Genomic DNA, 6,033 nt, shown 5'->3' with positions numbered 1-6,033 from the left:
GTAGCATGTTAGGAGAATTAGGTTATGGTTAAGAAAATAATTAGGGTTAGCTAAAATGCAAAACAAATCCACTTTTGGTGTTAATTTGACAAAAGCTGTAACCCTTCTAGACATGACCTGGTATATGTGACTGGACATTATACGACCCAGGAAAACCACACAATGGATCTCGCCGTCTCTCACTCCCCACTACTAGCCAACTCCCCAAACACACATTTATTTTGAACTTCCAGTGTTGTTGATAACTGGCAGCTAATTTCACTGATGGGCCATTTTCCTTATATTATTGACTTGGGGATTGACAGTTTGACAGAGTGCTGAAGATTATTTCAGAACTCTCCTGGGCCCGGTTTCCCGATAGAGATCGAACTTAGGCTTACGAGTGTTTTAACAATGCATCTTTCCTACAATGGTCAAAGATGTAACACGCGTTTCCCAAAACGCCACACAGAGGGAACACTTGCCAAGTGTGTCGTTGGAGCATGTATCGATACTGATAGGATCGAACGAAAGGCAGTGCTGCTCTCGGATCAGCTTTCTCCATTCAAATCTTACCTTAACATTATAATTATTCCACAATACTGACGATGGATCAGCTACCTAGAGAGATATTATCACCTACGGCTGCAAATATTGAGGCGGCTTAATCTAATGCTTACCCTATAATAATGCACTTAAGCAAGATTTGGAACATCATTGCACACGTTAGGCTACACATCATTAAATATATTGAGGCAAAAATGACAGACATTAGCCAAATAGTAAAATAAAACAAAATTGAATGAACATGAAATTGATTTCAATATCATTGAAATACAGTATATAGTCTATACTGTAGGTAGGCTATCTTTGAATGCAGTCATCACAGTTTTCATTTGAAGCGTATTTTTATCCTTCGTTGTGAAGTTATCAACGGTCACAGAGCCGGATAAACATCTTGATTCTATGTTTAGTGGAGGTCTTCTGTGTATAAAGTGACACGGTAGGGAATAAAAACTAACTTTAGACGCACTTGGCTGTTCTACGAGTGGTCTGAAGCAGTCGGTAAATAATGAGCGTTTTCAAGTGCAACTTTAGTAACGATGGTTTTGGGAAACAGCTCTGAGATTTAACGATGCTCCTACGAAGTTACTAAGGATGAACTTAGCCTTAAGATACTCTTGGGAAACCGGGCCCTGTTGTTTAAAAATAAACCCAGATGAGAGCTATAAGAGACCTCTAGAATAGGACCAGTGTCACTTTAAACCAGTAGAGCTGCATGGTTACTATAGCAGGGCTTCAGGTAGAGCTGCATGGTTACTATAGCAGGGCTTCAGGTAGAGCTGCATGGTTACTATAGCAGGGCTTCAGGTAGAGCTGCATGGTTACTATAGCAGGGCTTCAGGTAGAGCTGCATGGTTACTATAGCAGGGCTTCAGGTAGAGCTGCATGGTTACTATAGCAGGGCTTCAGGTAGAGCTGCATGGTTACTATAGCAGGGCTTCAGGTAGAGCTGCATGGTTACTATAGCAGGGCTTCAGGTAGAGCTGCATGGTTACTATAGCAGGGCTTCAGGTAGAGCTGCATGGTTACTATAGCAGGGCTTCAGGTAGAGCTGCATGGTTACTATAGCAGGGCTTCAGGTAGAGCTGCATGGTTACTATAGCAGGGCTTCAGGTAGAGCTGCATGGTTACTATAGCAGGGCTTCAGGTAGAGCTGCATGGTTACTATAGCAGGGCTTCAGGTAGAGCTGCATGGTTACTATAGCAGGGCTTCAGGTAGAGCTGCATGGTTACTATAGCAGGGCTTCAGGTAGAGCTGCATGGTTACTATAGCAGGGCTTCAGGTAGAGCTGCATGGTTACTATAGCAGGGCTTCAGGTAGAGCTGCATGGTTACTATAGCAGGGCTTCAGGTAGAGCTGCATGGTTACTATAGCAGGGCTTCAGGTAGAGCTGCATGGTTACTATAGCAGGGCTTCAGTCTGGGGCAACGTTGGGATAAAAAAAATCCCCAAACGTCTCTTTGATGTTAAAGTAACGATGTGATAACGTCAGATATGGTTTGATAGTACGTTTTGGGTTACAAGTGTCTCGTATGCACAGATCTAGGATCAGCTTCACGCTCATTCAACCCTGATCTTGAGCATTTAGAGGTAACATACAAAACTGACTGTGGATCAGCGTCTAGGAACAATGTCACCCGACTCCTTCATAGTACTTCCCATAAAAACCCATCTAGCTTCTCTGTCAGTTTTGCCTCTCTGGTTGATTAGCTTAATTAGCATTAGCAAATGCTAGCATTAGAATAATTAGCGTTAGCATCCAAAGTGTTAATATGTGATACCCACTGTGACCTATATACCTAGCGCCCTATGCTCATAAGAGAAGTCTATTATTAACAAAAAACTATAGAGATCACTTTTAAAACGTGTGTAAAATATGTATAAAACCATAGCATTACTGTTGTTGTTATCGTTTATTTTGACTTTTTCATTTTTTATTATTCTAGGTTGGCCATGTGATAAAACTGACTGTTTGTGGGTTTTATGTTTTACAAAAGCACACAGCCGAACCTTAAATAGGGTTGTTTCTATGGTAACCACTCATATTTTTACTGTATTTTGGTGAAACAAATTATTATTTTATCTCCTCTGCAAACACATCAAGGCCATTTTGAATCGAAACCGCCACAGCCAAGAGTCAATGGAGTGATTTATTTTTTAGGAAATCGTTTTTAAAAAGGAAACTAAAATGTACAATGTTGTGCGCGCTCTACGACAATCATGTTTCTCAGCTTGGGGAACACCGAGAGCTTTACCCCGACTCTGTGACGACTGGATGGTTTGTGGTCATTCTTTCTTTACACTGGTCAGGCTGCCTGCGTATACTGTAGTGCTCTGTGACAGACTGATGACACCTGCTTAATACAGGCTTGCAGACTGCTGAACACATTTGCTGCATTCATTTCATATGAAATAATGTTTTAGAACTCTCCATGACAGAATGTTTCAGAAATGTTCTGTGAAATCTAAAAGGCTTTTTTATGCTACTGTCATAAAGGGAAGATCAGACTGATGTGGCTATTTATGGTCCTCCATAACTATTGTACTACTCAAGCTACAGTACAACTCTGTATTTGAATTGAAAGCTAAGAAAGCTATCAAATAAATTGAATTATTTATATTTAAATTAGCTTAATATGAATAAGCTTTTTAGCCATGGTGAATCCAGCAGATGATTTTCAGCAGTGAACTGTGCATGTTTTGTAAAAGTATTTTCTGTTGGACTGTGAGAAAGAGCAAGTCTTCCCTTTTGATGTTTTTCGATTCAGCTGCATCTTCACGAGTTATACCTTGATGATGTCAGATGAAATAAGTACTGTTATGATCAAACTGTTGTTCAAGGCTATTTATTGCCATGTGTTTAGATAGAGATGGGAGAGCTATCCAATAATACTATTATTGGATAGCTCTCCCATTATAGGGCTGCCATGTGATTGGCCTGTTTATGATTTTGACCTATCAGGAGATTTTGATTGGTATCCAAATCTTTTGATTGGGTAATTGGTTAATAAGTCAATGATTGACAGCTCAAGCTCTCCTGACGGTAGTATTAGTTGTTCCAAATTGCTAGCAAACACAACACAGACAACACTGTTCCTTGAGGCATCCGACCGTACAATCTTACGGATCTGCCTCGGTTCTCACTAATGGGGTCTAGTACAAAAAAAGAAAAGAAAATCAAAGAATGGGTTTTTAAGTGTCCTTTTTTCTAGGAACAACTGATTTGAAGCCATGAGATGATTTGCAATATTTTTCAGTCTGGCATTTTGTTCTGAGATGTGCCACATTTTTCTCTGCATGAGAGTTTGATTTGGAACCTGTGTTTTTAAAGAACTTTTTCTGTATATGTGCTAAACCAGAAGACGTGATGACCATAGAACCTTGTCTGCATATGAAATAGCACACTATTCCCTAGTGCAGGGTTTCCCAAACTTGATCCTGCCCCCCCGGTGCACGATTTGGTTTTTGCCCTAGCACTACACAGCTGATTCAAATAACCAACTCATCATCAAGCTTTGATTATTGGAATTAGCTGTGTAGTGCTAGGGCAAAAAACAAATTGTGCACCCAGGGGGGGCCCCAGGACCGAGTTTGGGAAACCCTACCCTAGTACACTACTTTTGACCACAGCCTTGTGCTGAACCAAGTCAAAAGTAGTGCACTATATAGGGAATAGAGTGCCATTTCAGACACAAACCTAGTGGTAATGCTAACTATTCCTGTAGTTGCAAGCATTACTGTAAAGTAAAACCTTTTTTCATGACTTTAGCTGAGATCAGACAGATATTTGTAGGTGGAAGTTTAAAAAAAAAAGGAATAGTAAATGTACTAGGCCACTTTGAGATGATTTTGGAGAAAAAAATAAACAAGTGATTACTTTCTTTGTAATTCTGTGTCTTCTCTGAATTAATGTGGGAGGAAATGCTGACTTGAGCCCACTGATAAACACTAAACAACACATACGAACCCTTCCATACTGAAGAATTGACAGGGTGGCAGATAGCCCAGCGGTTAACCTCTATGGGATTGGTGCCCCTTATACGGGACGGTTGTTGCTCAATATGCGATATGTGACTAGAATGGTGTTGTAAACAGCCAACTTTGCGGGACATAGACATGTCTTATATGGGCAGAAAGCTTAAATTATTGTTAATCTAACTGCAGTGTCCAATTTACAGTAGCTATTACAGCTATAAAATACCATGCAATTGTTTGAGGATAGTGCACAACAACAAAACACTTCTCACGGCAACTGGTTTGGTACATTCACCTCTGAAGGTAAATAATGTACTTACATTCTGTAATCCTGCTCTGATTCGTAATCCTGAGGGTCCCAGAGATGAAATGTAGTGTAGTTTTGCTTGAAAAATCAATTTTTATATTCAAATGTAGGAGCTGGGTTCTACAGTTTGACCTCTGACTCCACACCCACCCGGCCATCTAGATGTGTGAATGTTAGTGTATTTTCTGTAGGGAAGCTAATGATCCATTATTTATGACATTCCTGGGCGTGTGCAAACTTACATTTTGTATTACCATAGCATTTTTGTATGTTCTCTATAGTTAAGTACTTGAAAACCAATTCGGCACATTTGGGAAAACTGTAGTGATGTAATTCTTCACTGGATCAGTCTGAAATGTTGCATAAACACTGCTGCCATCTGGTGGACAACATCTAAATTACATGTAGAATCCTACATCACTGTGGCCAAAGATGCAACAAAACAAAAAAATAGAAAACGCATGTTTTTTTGTTTGTATTATCTTTTACCAGATCTAATGTGTTATATTCTACATTCATTTCACATTTCCACAAACTTCAAAGTGTTTCCTTTCAAATGATCTCAAGAATATGCATATCCTTGCTTCAGGTCCTGAGCTACAGGCAGTTAGATTTGGGTATGTCATTTTAGGCAAAAAATGAACAAAAAATGGTCCAATCCTTATTAAGAGCATTGGGACAGTAACTGAATGGTTGCTGGTTCGAACACCCGACCTGACCAGGTGAAAAGTCTGTCAATGTGCCCTTGAGCAAGGCACTTAACCCTAATTGCTCCTGTAAGTCGCTCTGGGTAAGACCGTCTGCTAAATGACATAAATGTAAATGAATTCAGAACTTGAGCCACCCTTCCATATTGAATTGACAGGAATTCAAAACTTGAGCAAACCTGCCCTCTGCTGGTAAAGCTAGTGAATGTACTGTATTTTGCTGAGAAAACTGAATAACATTTCAATGTGGATTAACAGAATGGGACTGACGGTATTGGGGAAAACATTCAAAATGGACACAGATACAGTCTAAGTCACTGGTCAGTAAATGTGTGTTTGGGGGGGGAGAGGTGGGTGTCACTAACAGACAAAACAGTTAAGCTGATTGTTAATAAGGTCACGCATGACCTGTAAAGCAGTCAGTTTGAACTTCACCTGACCTGAAGACTTAAGAACGCAACAACACAGACAACACTGTTCTGAACACAACACTAGCCTCA

At 40.0% G+C, this 6,033-nt stretch overlaps 1 protein-coding gene across 1 annotated transcript in view; it reads left to right on the top strand.

The window, feature by feature from the left end:
• Nucleotides 1-4,424, top strand: part of LOC311115453 (coiled-coil domain-containing protein 85C-B-like) — a gene marked incomplete at its 5' end in the record, with an annotated part of 23,036 nt that extends 18,612 nt beyond the window's left edge. Inside the window, one exon of the mRNA XM_084190632.1 lies at nucleotides 1-4,424. This exon is cut by the window's left edge and continues 356 nt beyond it.
• Between the last annotated feature and the right edge of the window lie 1,609 nt (nucleotides 4,425-6,033).

This window comes from Coregonus lavaretus, assembly GCF_964263955.1.
Source record: "Coregonus lavaretus genome assembly, contig: HAP1_SCAFFOLD_4263, whole genome shotgun sequence".
In the NCBI taxonomy this organism is placed as follows: Eukaryota; Metazoa; Chordata; class Actinopteri; order Salmoniformes; family Salmonidae; genus Coregonus; species Coregonus lavaretus.
The sequence above is the reverse complement of the archived record's forward strand: the minus strand, read 5'-3'. Positions and strand labels throughout refer to the sequence as shown.